At 39.7% G+C, this 12,654-nt stretch overlaps 1 long non-coding RNA gene across 5 annotated transcripts in view; it reads left to right on the top strand.

Annotated features, from left to right (window-relative positions):
* LOC102076516 (uncharacterized) overlaps positions 1-12,654 on the top strand; it is a 37,472-nt gene that overhangs the window by 1,104 nt on the left and 23,714 nt on the right. For 2 of the 5 annotated variants that reach the window (XR_002061613.2, XR_003219012.1), the window contains exons 2-3: positions 5,467-5,635; positions 6,195-6,505. This is a non-coding gene — a long non-coding RNA (uncharacterized LOC102076516). The remainder of the gene's footprint in view (positions 1-5,466; positions 5,636-6,194; positions 6,506-12,654) is intronic. The other 3 variants (XR_003219027.1, XR_003219022.1, XR_003219015.1) reach the window with 3 other exon arrangements.

Raw genomic sequence — 12,654 nt, 5'->3', positions numbered from 1 at the left:
TGGGACTGCTTCCAGTTCCATTGATGGAACCATGAATTCGGCTCTCTATCAAAAAAACTACAAAGAGAATGTCCATCAGTTCACACCCTGAAGCTCAAGTTCACTTGGACAGTGATCTAAAAGGCAACCAGCAGATTGATCTCTGAATAGCTTTAAAAGAAGGTTTGGAGTGAGCTAATAAAAGTCTGGACCCAAATCAGATTGAGATGCTTTGACAGGTCTTTCATGCTTGAAAACCCTCCAGTGTGTTTGAATTAAAATAATTCTGCAAAGAAGAGTGGGCCAAAATTCCTCCACAGTGATGTGAAAGCCTCATTTACAGCTATTGCAGAGGCTTAATTGCAGTTCTAGCCGCCAAGGGTGACACAATCAGTTGTTAGGTTTCAGGGGGAAATACTTTTTCACACAGAGCTAGATAAGTTTGGATAATTTTTTTTTTCCTTAATAAATAAAGTCATAGTTTAAAAACTATGATTTTTTATTTTTTACTCAGGTTATATTTGTCTGATATTAAAATCTGTTCAGTAACAAAAAGAAATAAAAAGAAATCAGGAAAGTGGCAAATGCGTTTTCACAGCTGTGTATACAAGATGGATGTGCCTTCCTGGCCTGAAAGATGAAACCATGGTTTAATAGCCTTAAACCAGTGTTCTTTGTTGTGGCAATAAGGAGACCTCTCATCAGGTTTTAAAACGAAGTCCAGTTGTACTAAAGTCTGTGGGAAAATGACAGTTTGGGTTCTCATGTCTGTGACCCCAGTAAACACTTTCGATCACTAGTTTCAGGTCTTATTAAATGCATTATTTACACTTTTTAAAATATGTTCCCCATTAGAGCCATGAGGCCTATTGCTAAGTTGAGAGCAATCTGCTGGTGCCTTGATACAGTATCTTTACTTCACATAACAGTTTGTTTAAAGAATTTTTTTAAGGTTGTACTTTATTAATTCCTTCTTTAGTTTGACATCATGGAAACCATGAAAAAAATGCAAAATGTATTTTTTTAAACATATTACAGAACATGTTTTTACAAATGTTTGTAAGAACTCACTGTGGAGACCTCCAGCAATGAGTCCTAATGGCTTTAGACCTAACAGAAATGCATTGATTATTGGTGCTCCAAATACAGAGCTCATTTAAGCAAGCTTGTATGTGTTGAGGATCCACTGATGATTACAACAACAATAATTAACTTTTTTCACATAATATAGGTCTTCTGTCTGAATTAATACATTGGGGTTATCATTAATAATTTGTTGGGAAAGCAAAACCAATTTAACATATCAATATTTTTCCAAATATAGTTTGCAAACATGATTTCCTATTTTCAAGTTTACTATGTTGTATTTGGGAAAGTTGCACATCACTGCATTTTGCAATGCAAATATGACCACGTGCACATATGATGCAAACTACAACATTTTCCTTCACAGAATACACTGCTGGATTTGATGGGCAAGGCAGCTGTATTCCCTATAAAAATCTATAAAGCTACCTTTCATCCAGGGGAATGCTGAAATTTTGGGTGTAATTTGCATGTCACAGATTATACTGGTAAATTATTTTAAAAATGAACCTCGAAAATAAAGTCCTGAAAGAGGCTTCAGTGGTTCAGTGTAGTAAAAAACAATGTAATAATAAAATATTAACTTTTCAGATACACAGCAGCACAAACGCTTTCTATTTGGGTTACACTGTAAACAAATATAGCTGTTCTCTAGTAAACTCACTACACAATGAACTTCTGGCAAAACTTGAAGTAAAGAATGACTTACTAGGTAGAAATTATTAAGAAAATCGGTCACTATAGGTCAATACACTCCCAGTAACAACAAGATATTTAGCTTCGGATTTCCATCTTTATAGTTTTTATAAAATGATAATTCACAGTAACGTACAAAAAAGGAAAAAAATGAATGACAGAAACTAACGGCAAATTGAAAATCTCTTAAATAGATGCAACAAATAGCTCATTCATTCAGTTAGAAAACAATTGCATTGCAATATTTTGTGAAGCCTAAATGATCTAATTTATAAATAACAATACAGAGTGACCGAATATTAGCATAATTTCCACTACAAGTATTTCAAATTACATCTGCCCCACAGCTTAGCCCCCCAAAGCCATTACTCATATCTAAACCAACATGTCCTGTGCACATTGTATCTTAAGCCAGGACATCTTCTCAAGATCTAATATGATTAGAATTGACTGACTTCAAAATAACCTTGTACACTGATCCCAGTTTGAAAACATCACCAGTACTTGTTTGATTGTTTTTAGTGGTCTATTAAGTGGATCACAGGCTTCCATGTGTTCTCACTCATTTTTCATACCACCAGAGAACATTTGGAGTAAATGTACGTGATGAATATGTTTAAGTTAAATCAGTTAGAGAGCGACATCAGTGTAGAATCAATTTAAATGCCATTATTCAATGTTACTCTTCATTATCCCTAAACAATGAGAATATTTTAATGTATACAGACTTCTGAAAGAGAAGCAGCAGGAACATATTCAAATATTTTTAGTAACTGTATCCGATTGGACTGAAAAAAAAAACAGTGTGGATGTTATGTGGAAGCTTTCATATAATTCTATATTAATCCCAGTATTGAAAACAACTTCAAAGTACGCTTTACACACAAGATGCTGTCAGAGGCACTTTCCAGTGTGCCACAGCAAACCTGCAAAACTGTAAAAGAAGTGGTTAATGAATTTACTTCAGGGCAACTTGTCCTAAAATAACCAATATCAGGCCAAAATGAAAGAAATACCCATTGTCCCACTGCGATTGCTTTGCTTTGCAACAGGCCAGTCATTAATTGGTGACAGTCAATTAATCACAGCCGGCACAGACGGCTGCATCTATTGATCTTGTCCCAGCACTTATTTTTCATCCCTAAATGACACCGATTGCCATATTTGACCAGCATGTGTAATGGACAGTGAAGAACCAATGACCCAAGTGTCATTCTTGTCACTGGTCGGGATCTCGATCCCCTCCCCCATCTCTGGCAAATAGCATCTTTACCATTTAGCTGGGAAAGGTTTAGACTGCCCTAAGAGCACAGCAGCGAAACAGTGTGCTCTGGTGCTCAGATGACCTTTTCTGTTTAAGGCTTAATCTCTGACAAATGCTTGCTTTAATTAGCCTGATACCCCCTGCCTAGACTGCCTCCCCACTCTCCCTCTCTCACTCGGCATGTAGTGTTCTGCTTTTCTCTCTCTCTTTTCAATTTGACTTTTGGAAATCCTCAAACTCTCATCGGTGTGATTTATATTAAAGTCAACTGACAACCATGGAGCCTGAGGTAAATGAGATAATACATTTAAAAAAGCTGAAAAACCTGCCCGCTGAGTATCGCTGTTTTATTGGAAAAAAAAATTAAGTGTCTTTTTTCAACACATAATTGTAATCATGGGATTTCAGGATGTCTTCCAGGATATTATTCAGCACACTCTAGTTTGTTTAGCACAATAATACAAATAAGTGCACATAATGAATATCTAGGACTTGAATTTGAAAGTGTGTCCACAGAACAAAGCACAGGGAAAGAGGTAGGTCAGGATTTGTTGGAGTAAAGATTAGCCAGGGCACATTAGGAGGCTTAAGATAACACACAACAGCAACCTGCATGCCTCATCTATCGATCAGGCTCTATCAGAGACGAGGAGTGTGTGTATGTGTGCAAATTCAAGAAAATGCCAGATGGTTTATGATTTCAACAATCGTAAAGTACTCGAAAGTACCCCTAAGTGATGTCATAATTTAATAGAGAAATTGTGTAATATTTGTAGAAAGTAAATATGTCAATTGCACAAGAAGAAGCCGATGCAGAGTCTTCTGAAATTTGATTGTCTAGATTAAACTGGGCAAATGTTGCTGAACTGTTTATAATACTGTTGAAATCAAATCCTCTCACAGCCTCTGCTTCACCCAGAGACTCCACAAGAACATGCATCCTTTCCACTGCAGGAGCAAACACAAGAAAAAGAGATGCATGGCTACAAATCCCTGTTTTATTGGAAAGGGGCCTAATTATTAGGATGTAAGTCAGGCTGTGACTGGAGGGCCGTCTCCTTGATGCGGGCCCGGTTTATATTTATCCCCTTCTCTGCAGCTACAGCAGCAGTGCCACCATCACTACCAGCAGTGTGTGGCGCCTTTATTACATCGCCCACAGGCAGGTTCAGCCCTGTCACAGTCACACACATTCAAGCATACACTCACACACACACACGCACACACAGCCTGCAGGACCGGCAGCCAGTTGAGTCCCCTCCACAGCAGAGTTGCCCTGCATCCCCATGCAGAGCCCCACATGGGCCCATGGGACAGTGGAGGGAGGGAGCGGGTATTATGGTAATACTATGGCCTGCTGCTCCCTTCCCCTCTCCTGCAGCACAGCTGGGAAAGACCATCATTACAAGTATTGTAGCAATCTGTTTAAGAGGGACACATTGGAGAGATTGGGTGACAGAGAGAGGATGAGTGCTGCATACATAGATCACATAAAATATGATTTAAATGTGTGTGAGGGGACCAGGAATAAAATGCAAAACTTGTTATGAACACCTTATATCAAGTCTACTGTCAGAATGGCCAGCTGTAAATCTCTATTTTCCCCTTTTTTACTTTTTTATTTTATTAAAGGTTTCTCGTGTTGAGCTGGTCATATCTCAAGATAGGGGGCCTGTGGCACATAAGGAATAAATAGGACATAAAGTACTTGAATCTCTAATGCCTCATATAGCTTTACCAATCCATATTGTAGTGTGTCACAAGCTGGAAATCCATTAGAAAACGTCTGAAATCAAACAGCCCTGAAATGGTGCAACCGCACTGCTGTTAGGGTCAAATTACCCTGATTTCATGTACAAATTCACTAACCAATTATTTAAGGACACAAATTGAGTACAGGAGGTATTCCTGTGTGAAGGTAACCCCTTACATCGCATATCTCACCGTATCAGTTTGAATAGCAATAGGTTAATGATTATATATCAAGGACGTCTGATCAGAATAAACAGCCTACTCCACTATTCTGGGAGAAGATTAGACCTTTGACAGAGCAGTCACTCACTGTCGGATTAGGCTGCTCAAAGCCATCCATCTACTTGTCTTGTTTTGGAGCAAAAAAGAGCAGGCTGTGAGTCAGAGCCTTCCTCAGACTCCATCATCCTCACAGCATTTTTAGGAAACAGAGATATCCATTACATCCTCTCCCCCCCCCTTTGCCCTCCTTCTCGTTCTATTTCCAGCTCAGTTTTGAACAGAAAGTTCGATTGATAAAGCGCAGAATCTATAAGCGCACGCACAGAGGTGAAGGGTTATTGAATATTCTGAAGACGAACTATTAAAAATGCATATTATCTCATTATTCCTGCTGCCAAATAACTCGAAACTGTATATGCCAGAAGATGGAAAATGGCTCTCCTCGTCTTCTTTTCTTGACCTGACAGAGGGCGCATGAAGAGGAGAGAAGGGAGGGAGCAGAATAGCAGAATGGTCTTTTAAAAACTGCTTCACTGCACTAATGTTCCTGAAACCTGAGCTCTTATTGGATCTGAAGGGCATTATAAGACAAGGCATCCTCCACCCTCTACCCCTGTTTAAAGGTGAGGATTAAAGGTGAGTGTATTACTGACTTCCTCACAGCAGCAGTTGGTGAGAACGCGCTGTTTATTGGTGATGTCACGTTATTTTCTTTTGTAAAAGCAGCCACTGAGAGGGCTGGTGAAATAATGTTCAGAAAAGACATTTGTCAGCACTTACCCTCCCCCTGCGCCTCACTCTTACCACACACACACACACACACACACATTCACATACTCTCTCTCGCATGTGCACATACACACACACACCAGGAGGCCTTATTAATTATTTGTAGCCACTTGACTTCATATTGTGCTTCCAGTGGCTTGGTCAAAGATTATAATTACCACTTCCCTGTTTGTATCATTTTCCATCTCCTGTGCTTTTAGTGCAGTATTACTTCTCTTGTCCCCCTCTCTCTCCCTCTCTTCCTCCCTCTCTCCCCGTATACACAAGACCAAAAGTGCAGGCACATCATTTATTGATAAGACAAAAAGAATGTAATGAAATTATCAATGTTCTTGAATTAATTATGAACATGATTAAGAAAGCTAAAATCTCAGGAGCCAGTCTCTCATTACCCATTCACTCTTAGGGATTGCTTTCATTCAGGGAAGGAGAGGCGAAAAAGCCTTCCAGCAGAGCCCACTCCGGCTCAGCTCTTCTCCCCGTGTGCCTGTCCCCTTGTCTCTGCTTGCCAGGCCAGTTGACCAACCCTCCGACAAACTAGCCACCGGCCCGCCTGGACAGCTCTCTCGCACCCAGGCTTGTTACTGTGAGGTAGTCAGACGCAGCTAGCTGCCTCGTGGCCTCTGACATTTGCGTGGAGGACAAAAAAAAAAAAAAAAAGGAGGATGTGCTCAACTTTCCTCTCCTACACCTGCGATCACGCTGTGGGGTCTCGAGGTAAGTGAAACTTTTATCATTAACTTAAACGGTTTAATCAGTTGAGCTGTGTTTTCCACACGTGTCTATGTGTCTATTAACTGCTACAAGAAATAACTTTCACTATATCATATCAGTCAGAGTGAGTGCTTTCTTCATCTTAATTTACAGGGAAAATTAGAACAACATAACCATATTGCTAACTAAGAAAATGCATTATGCTTTACTTTCAGCAGACTGATTAATATGTTTGAATACAAAAACTGAATTTGTGGTAAAACAGACCTCTGTAACACAATGGTAAAATAGACATAATAATGCATATTGGATATTACAAGTTAAATGAAGAATTGAATCTTTTTCTGATGCAGTCCGTTCATTTGATTCTGTTTGATTTTGTCACACCAGTGTTACAGTGGCAGTGTGTAACTCCTTCTGCAGTGATTTAATTTAAGAGCTGTCTATTTCCACCGTGCAGTTTATGGTTGATATGAAGTGAACTGCTCTACCTCTATCACACAACTATGAGCCCGAATAAATATGAGATCCTGCTGACAAAAACAAAATGTAGTACATGTAATTTTGACCTTTTAAATAATCAAATGTATTTGCAATGATGCATTTGTGATTACGTTTGTAGAGCATGCCCACTTTGTATCAATGAGTGTAATTTCTCATGATGTTTAACTCATTTCAGCAGCTATTTATCCATTTATATTCAGTGAGAGCAACAGAAATGCTCAGCGAGAGCTACGTATATTTGGTTCGCTCGAGCTTTCTTTTGCTCTGTCACAGGGGACAGTATATGGGGCAATACTCCCCAAAGTATTGGGAGTTTCAAACAAAGTCTCTCTTTTCTAACTGTCTTTCTAGCTTTCACTACATGTGCACACTCTCACACACTCTCAACTACAACCCTGCACACACACACACACACACACACACACTTAACCATACTGTAGATATAGAATGATAAACCTAAGCCTTTTTTTTTTACTCACACCACAGTCCAAATAGAAATCAGACAAACCTACACATGGAAACGCCACAGTATATTCACACTAATGTGCTCACAGTTTATTCATCTCACAATGATTCGTGTTATTTTATGACACTCTGAAGTTAACCATTAAGTGATAACCGATTTAAGGTGAAATACAAGAGATATTCAGGCTTATACTTTTTACTGACAGCGAGAGCTTTGTGTGAAATTCAAAAAATATTGCTAAAGTGAGATATGTAGAGCATTCCTTTTTTCTTTCTCGAGAATTATTATTATTCTTGACTTCTCCGTCAGAATTTTTTTTAAAAAGACTCACTTGAAGGAAACAAAAACAACAGAGAAAAGGAGAGAGATCTTAGGGGGTTAATGGCAATCCTCCTGTCCTAGCGATTGATCCAAGTATTGGATCGCCCATAAAGCTGCAGTTACTGGATATTACCCGCTATCGGCCTGCAGTGATGGCCTGGATAAGAAGTGCTTACCAAAGAGGATGCTCCTTCAGGGCAGATACAGTTTCCCAGCCCTCTGGGAACAACAACCACATGCCTGCTGCTTGCTCAGGAACTTTCTTCCTCATTGAGTAAATCCAGGGCTCTTATCAAGTTACTGGCCTAGTGAACTGCTCAAAAAATGTTTAAACCTCCTTAGATTTTTGAGCTGTGTTGGGAAAGGGCAGTAATCAAAAGGTACCTGCGTTTCATAGATAAGGGTGTTGATTGTTTGGTTTGGTTTTATGTCGGATGAAATGGGGGTTATCGCAGATTCAGATCTGAGCAGAATGCACTTTTGCTGATTTTTACTGGGTTCACTTGCAAAGTTGCTGAGTTACCCATATCAGAACTGTATGTACTTAACAGAAAGTTTACTTTGTTTCATCCAGACATCGTTAATCGTCTTTAGTAATTATTTCAGTTGCTTTAAAAAAAAAAAAGAAAAACCCTCAAATGGGCTTCAAGAAGCTTGTCCTCTGACTAGTCCTGTCTGTTGTAGTTTTCCTTGAGACTTATATTGCGAATAGCCAATTCCAGATCTGTGCCAAGGTGGGCAGCACTACCCATGAGCATCTGCTGTATGTCTCTCTGTGGTATTACCCATGAAGCACCTGGCTCACACCACACACCAGCAACCAGAGCCCAGATGGCAGCTAAGCAGGCTAATTATTTCAACACAAAACTCCACTGTCCCACACCGGCACTGTGGAGCCGCTTTGGCATTCTGCATCTCTGTCTCTAGATCTGCCGAAGAGCATGTCTGCCATGGAACTATAAAGATGTCAAGTGGGTAATAATAGTCATAGACAGGCCCCCACACAGTGCTTGGCATCCAGATGTAAGGTTGGTCATAAGTGGTCTCCTTTAGAGGAACAGAGGCATTTGGCAACGTTTGATAGTGCATTGTTTTTGCCCTCATTGCTCATTGATGCAAATTCATGCTCATAATATTCCAGAGTTGATAACAGCATAAGTTTTAGTCAGTCTTTTTTTTAAAAAATCCACTCATGAATATAAGCACCTGGAAAACGCTGACTCGGATTCTTAACAGTATTCGATCGCAGTGGAAGCAACAGTAGCCAATTGTTTTTCCCTCAAAAACATGAGCACAATAAGAATCGTTTTGTGTATTTTCTTTTCAGCCACCAAATAGCTGTGACATCTCCTTCAGCCTCCCTGTTCATTCATTTATTTACGGTTATCCACTGTGTCCCCTGGTGGCCATAGAGAGGTGCTGTGACGTCTTCAGATGCCGACACCGACCCAAAATCATTCACTTACCTCCTCTGTAATGTTGCTGTATCATCTAGGACATACTGTGTCCTTGTTTCAATTACAGCAGCACTCCCAGCGCATGCACTACATCCTGTTTGTGTATGGCATGACAGGCTTAGCGCTGTCGATTCAATTTTCAAGAATCCACTGACACTTACAAGCTCTAAACTACTGCAGGTGTAGTGCACTGCAGGCTTTAACCAAATTACAGCTGGTCTGGTAATCAAGCTGTGTCAATGTCTTTATCTAACATCAGAGGCAGCAGTTTCGCTCTACATCCTCTCAGAGGTTGATGAAGTGTTGCCATTAGAGCACATCTCCTGCCTCTTCAGCCGCATCAGAGGAAGAATAGGTTGTGCTAGATAAAGCTGTCACTTAGAACAAGGTGCAGCGGCCACAGTGATAACCTACTGACTCCATCATTACAAACTCCACTCTCTAGTGGGAGGACAGCCAATATCTTTATCTACTGGTTCTTGTTGGAGAACTATATTGCTGCCTGTAGCTATTGTGTTTTGTATTTTATAGACATGAAGAATATGGATTGACATGCAAAATAAGTAAATTAGGAGAGCGGTTAAGCTACTAGGCATCTTCCACATCGTCCTCATCCCACATTATTTATTGGAAACATTAGAACTTCCTGCTAACTCTGTGCTGTGTGCTTTTTCTTATGTTTTCCAGTGTTTGAGAACTGAAATATTTATAAATGTCCAGCACAATAAAATATTTTACTATCTTATATAATGGCTAATAAGATGTAGATATCTAGAGTTGGTTGTCAGAGAAGTCAGAACATTTACATTCAAATAAATACATTTATTGTGATGTCCAGCCACTAATTACAGTTTTTTATGTGGAAAGGAAATTGCTAAACTATTTTGTAGACTCAAACTCAGAGGCAAATTAGCTGAAGTAAAGCAATAAAGACTCTAATTTGTCCCAGTACAGTTCTATCTCATCCTTTCACCCCCCTCCTCCTCTTTCCCTCTCCCTAAAGTGTATCCCATCTGCTTTGGGGACCTCTCGCCAGCATGCGAGAGCAGGATAAGCACACCATTTTCCTGTCAATACTTTGCTATTAGCCTCTGCAGATCCATATATCACTGAGCTGTAGGGTATGAGCTGGTGTAGGTTGTGTTCTTCTTATCTGAATGGCCAAGGCTGGGGTTCTCCTCTCTGCCCTGCACTTTGATTTATCCAGTCAGTAGGTTAATGAGAGATAGAGGTTGGCCCTTTACTCTTACCCTGGGTGGTGGAGGGGCATGTGCATGTGGACCGGTAGGATAGAGTAAGAAAGGCACTACATAATGTATTGTAAGAGAGTTTCCAATAGCAATTGAACAGTGGAAAGAAAATGTATGTTAATGCTTGGAAATAGCTAGTTTTCTAATTTAACTTTTGTTCAGATTAGACTAGTTTTACTTTAATCTTAATAGCACACAAAGACAAACATCTTGTGTATCACTTAAAATGCTCATTGAAAAATTAAGTAAATTGCAAGAATCTGTGACTCAGATGTGTATTTTCCTTGTAGCTCTATCTCATTTCTGCCATATTTATAAGTTATTCTTTGCCGTTAGCCTGTACTGCTTTAGTCTCACTGAGCATTCTGTTATTTAATTCATTTGGGCTTGTTCAAGTCCAAGATCCAAACTTTTAACCCTTTTTTTATTTAACAAAAGCCTAAATCAAGAGAAAAATAAATGCTATAAACGATTCAGTTGTTTTGTTTATTTGTTTGCTTTTTGTTTTGTTTTTTTTATATACCATTTGTATTAACAGTTGGTTGGCTGGTTTGTTTGTTCGTTCATTCATTGGTTAGTTGGTTTGTTGGGGTTTTGTGTCATTGGTTGGTTTGTTGGTTCATTCATTGGTCCAGTTGTTTGTTCATTTGCTCATTTGTTCGTGTGAATGGTCTGAAGGGGAGTTTAGTGAATAGGTAAGTGTACAAGTCAACTATGATATTTGTGTTGACAACCATGATGGTACCTGCTCACTTTAAATGCTGAAAAGAGTTAATGCAAACTATATCTATATAATGTAATAACTATATATGTTGTTTCAACAGCAGATATTGGTGCTGACAAGAGTGTGATCTATGGTGTAATTACAAGCCTCCTGCAGAGAAAGGAAAATTATGGGTCTCATGACAACACCGTCTGTGGCAGCTTACACCTTAACTTAAACGCTATATTTATTCATATTCATGGACAAGAGGAGTATGATAAGTAGTGAGTAATGATAAGAGGCCGACCCTAAAATGAGATGTGTTGCCTTTCAACACTTCCCTAGATATGTGAGTTGCATTGCCTGTTACATCAGTGAGTTTATGACCTGCAGATATTTGGCCTCAATCCAGTAAGAAACTGCCTAATGAGCAAGCTGTGTCAGTGTCTCTTACAGCTCCCTCTCAGCAGTCTGCCTGTACAGTTTGCAGTGTGTGTGTGTGTGTGTGTGTGTGTGTCTGTGTGTCTGTGTGTGTTTAAAAACAAGTGAAATTCTCTATGTTGAAGGCATTTAGCTGTGGGATAGAGGAGGAACTCGGGAACACACACACACACAAGCACAACAGGGGAAGACAAACCACTGCCAGATAAATGTCCTACTTAACTATTACAGAACATTTGAACAAGAAGACAAAACCCACCCCCCACGCCCACCCCAACACACACACACACACACACACACACCTTACATGAAAATATTCAGCATATGGTTGTATGCTTCTAGCTTGTTTCCCAAGGCCAGTTTCCCAGCTGGCTCCCTGAGAGAACAGAAAAAAGAGGGGGAGAGAAACAAGGGCTCAAAAATACAGGACAAGTGAAAGAAAAAGGAAAGAAGGAGATGTACAAAAATAAGAAGAGCAAGAATGGAAAATGCGGGGGAAATGAGAAAAAGTAGCTGAAGGACTTGCATGTGCCTCCCATCCCTACTCAGCCTGTGACAGATGTATCACAGGTTCAGACTGTTAAGTACCTGATAATTGGTTTGCCTGTGAGGCATCAGTCATTACGGTTCTGTAGCAACTAACAAGGCCCTATAGGGGATGACAGCTTTTCTCTGTGATTTATACAAGGTCTGAGAAAAGTGGTCCTACACCCTCCCAGACCTTTTTTTTCGAACAGCATCCGAAGATCCTGAAAGTGTAAGAACTTCTAGTGTAAGAACTCTAAGTGACTGGCAGCATATCGTTGCACTTCAACTGTCAATATTGATCCTATGAAACAGCAGTTTACTCCAAAAGCTGTGGGTTATAAAATGTGGCTCAAACCGCATTTGCACACATTTTGAAGACCTGAACATGCCGTATTATTCCTACTCGTCAGTGGAGTGATTAGAAATGAATCATTCTAGTTCAGGTCTTTGTAATGACCAATCCACAGGTATCTTAGTCACAG

This window comes from Oreochromis niloticus, linkage group LG1 (assembly GCF_001858045.2).
Source record: "Oreochromis niloticus isolate F11D_XX linkage group LG1, O_niloticus_UMD_NMBU, whole genome shotgun sequence".
NCBI lineage: Eukaryota > Metazoa > Chordata > Actinopteri > Cichliformes > Cichlidae > Oreochromis > Oreochromis niloticus.
Note: the sequence above shows the minus strand (reverse complement) of the source record. Positions and strands in the feature narration are given on the sequence as shown.